This window comes from Hermetia illucens, chromosome 1 (assembly GCF_905115235.1).
Source record: "Hermetia illucens chromosome 1, iHerIll2.2.curated.20191125, whole genome shotgun sequence".
NCBI classification, from domain to species: Eukaryota; Metazoa; Arthropoda; class Insecta; order Diptera; family Stratiomyidae; genus Hermetia; species Hermetia illucens.
In genome coordinates this window covers 106,259,911-106,263,829 of record NC_051849.1, presented here as the reverse complement: position 1 = coordinate 106,263,829, position 3,919 = coordinate 106,259,911, and positions in this window count along the sequence as shown.

The following is a 3,919-nucleotide window of genomic DNA, read 5'->3' as shown; positions in this document are numbered from 1 at the left end:
TCGCGGACGGTTGTTGTCAGCCAACAGGGCCCATTTCAGCTTACAAAAACTGTTTCGCTCGAAACCTCTCACCATAGGGTCAAAGCTCTTACTGTACAAGACTCTGATCTTGCCAGTCCTCATGTATTCCTCGGAGACTTGGCAAGACTTAGCAAGAAGAATTGCGAACTCTTGGCCGCGTTGGAGAGAAGAATCCTCCGAAGAATTTTTGGCCCCCTACATGACAGTGGACGATTCCGTAGCCTACATAACGACGAAATCTATGAGCGATATCATGACCGTCAAGTTGTGGATAAAATCCGGCTCAATAGGTTACGATGGGCGAGTCAGTTAATCCGTATGGATGAGGATGATCCAGCCCGGAAAGTCTATAAGTGCAATATCTATGGTAGAAAAAGAAGACGAGGCAGACGCTGTCTAAGATGGAGCGATGGCGTAGGTCAGGACGCCAGACAGCTTTTAGGGGTATCGAATTGTTAGTCTTTCGAAATCTTCTACCGCTTACAATGAAACACAAAAAGAAAATCCTTCTTTTATTCGACCCGGAACAGGTTATCGAGTATGTAAGCTTCTCATTATTAGTGAAATGCATACATATAAATCGTATTTAATTTTAACTATCGAAAATTCTCAACTGTTAAGAAATTGTCCAGCAGGAAATGGATAAATTCTGCACTTCTTGGGCCACCGACGTAATAAATATGACCTTGGGGGTCTGGGTCTAGTTTAGTAGCAAGGGAACTTGGAAGTTGTTCGGTGTCAATCCACTATATGTATTGACGCAAAAGTGAGTTCTCAATTTTTCAGGTTCAGGGCCTAATTCTCCAGTAAATACTTCTGCGAAACTGAAGGACATCTTGATACTGTTATTGCCTTAATAATTGACCTAGAAATATTTTCCTGCTTTTATTTGCGCTGCACTCTATAACAAAATGCATTCAGCTTCGGCCTTGGCATATTCGTCTTAAGTGCATAACAATAGTAACACATTCACTAGCGAGTTGCAAACCGATAGATTCACTTCACTTACCAAATGCAGAGCATGGTTGGTCATTCCAGAATAAGTCGAAGTCTCAATTTTGATTCAGGTTGATTTCAATCCAAGCAAGTAATTCTAGTTTACAATGCACACCAGACCTACTCATGTTGCCAAAGGTAATACTTATCTTGTGTCGTTTTTTACTGCTGCGAGCTTTATTCTCCTACAAACGACTAAATAAGTCAAATACGAGAAATGTTCCGCTCTGGTGTCTTCTTTGGATTCGGGTAATAATTATGGTATTATGATATATCCGTGTTCGAAGACTGAAGCACTTCATTATAGACTGAATGCGCAATTTCAAGATTAGAAAAAAAACGCAAGCAAACATATTGATGCTTAGGGGTGCTTCTAGTATCTGGAAAACTTTGACCTTCAGAGCTCATAACCAAACTTTCTCCCAAAAGTGGACAATATGCAAATTAATCAACCTTTGATTGTAATCGGATATAAAGCAATTTTCTTGTTGATAATAAATTTAAGCGTCTTTACTAAATACCATGGGAAACTGCATATTAATGAGTACATATACCTAAAATTCTTGTTAGACCAGATGATGGATGCCATGGACGGCTTTCAGTTTTCGACCTACTTTTTCGCCGAGATTCAGTCAGTCTTGAAAAAAATGTGAGAATGGTGGATAATTAGTTGTTTTTAGGGATTTTTCTCACCAAAGCCGTTAATAGTTTGAGGAAGTCTTTTGAATTGGTATACAAAGTTTGTTGCTTGAGAAAGTATGCGATATTACCTTATTTTGAAATTCATATTCATAATTATAACTGCGACGCCGCCTAACTATTGTATTGAGTGCCTTTTATTACGATAATCTGAGGTACATGGGCGTTTATCCGAATTTACTTGAATGAATTGAATAAAGAAAAAAACTTAAAAATGGCGATGCAGCGTGTGCACTCTACTCGTATGCATTTCAAAGACGTTCCATTGATTTGAGTATGTGCAATTGGTTAGTCTAATGCTTTGCCAATTTTTGAATTTACGAGCAAGTAGATATACATATGTTATATATGTAAATAAATAATTCGCACATACGTATGTGAACACATTTTGTGATTTTTGTGATTGGAACGCTACAGACTTTTGCGCCTGTCAATGGAGCCCTGAACTCAATACTTTTATTTGCGAGAACGTGTTACCTTTTAGATTTTCATGTATTTCAATTTGAACATTCATGCGGGTCATGTAGAACGCATTCAGTGTGATGCATCATTTTATCTGTATGATTGAATCTGTATGTAGATTGATGAATGCGGTCAGTTACTTCTTTAAGATTCTTTCATTGTTTTCTGTGTATTTTATTTTTAGAGTAGAAATATCATGGTCTTAAGTGAATGTTTCGCGTGCACATGTGATTGAAGAATCAAAACACCATTTGGCCTCGCCTAAATGTGCATTTACTTCTGGAAATGCAAGAGGTAAGTAGTTTCTTGATTGGTTGTTCATAATTTCGCTACTAACATATGTACCTATATGTGGTGGGATCTTCTTTTGCTAAAATAGATACTTTTACTGTAGGCACTGATTTTATGGAGGTCAGTTCTAAGGAATTAGTTATCGTCGCCTTGGGCTATTGGGGCGTAGGAAACCAAAAGGTTTATCCCCTATATGCTTTCATGACCCCTCCAGGTGGGTGAAAGACAGCCTTCAGTCAAACATGACTGACACGAACATTGAATATATAGAATAAAATTCATTTATCATGCACAGAGCTAAACCAGGGGTGGGGGGCAGGGTCCCATTTCAATCCATCACGTGTCCTTTAACCGATGTGTGAGGTCGCCCTGGAACTTGAAAATTAACATCGGTCTTCCCGTGCACTTATCGAATAAAGGGATTATTTTTTTGTAAAAAACTGGATACAAATGCGAATTTTTTATCATCTTGTGTATGCGTAATGATTTTTCCAGCCCGATAGCATAGTTGATTAATGAAATACAGAGCAGTTTATGCACCCATCTCCAAAAAAGGTATTTTTCTGCTGCTACGGTAGAGGGCGCTGCGATCACGGCATTTTAACATGCGGACCTAACCGCAGTCCACAAACTAGGATTATTAAAAAATATTCAAAGCTAAATTTTTGGTGCTTTGTTAAATTTTCTTTTTGTGAATTTTAGTGTTTTTTGAATAAATAAAAAACAAGTCGGAATACCGGAAGCTCGCGCTTCGGATATAAAGGTTTTGTGTTCACCTTATCTAAGAAATTTCAACCCACATTTTTCTGTCCGAATACAGCTACAAAACTACGAGACATACATACATATTACAGCCGTAGATGTTACGCTCACCCTAAACAAACAAACTGTCTAGTTTCGAATACTGTACACATATAGGCACGTATATAAATTGATCGTACCCATATTTCCGATTTACTTCTTATATCTATCTGAATTAAGCACTAACCGCAAAGTCCATTAGCATGCATATAATATATACCTACATACACACATGTCTCGTTGGAATAATTGATATTCATAAACAAATGATTAAAAAACTAAAACAAAATAATCCTTTTCCACCCAATTCATACGAACTTACTTCGTTGTGGTATTGACGAATTGATATGTGATGATGACGTCATGCAGGTTGTAGAGTGCACGAAATTCACAAAAAATTGTAAAGTGTTACTCCCTATAACTTTGTTAATAATAGTTTGATTTTCTTCAAACTTCACCAAATTGTGCATTATGTTCTTCTTTATACGCATGCCAAATTTTGTACTTCTGGGATGAATATAAGGGGGGCCCCGGGTAAATTTATAAAATGTGGAAATATACTATTATTAACTTTATTTGCACAGATATCGGAACCGGATATATTTTGAGGCCTAGATTTCGTAGAGATGCAACACTGTGATTTTTTTTA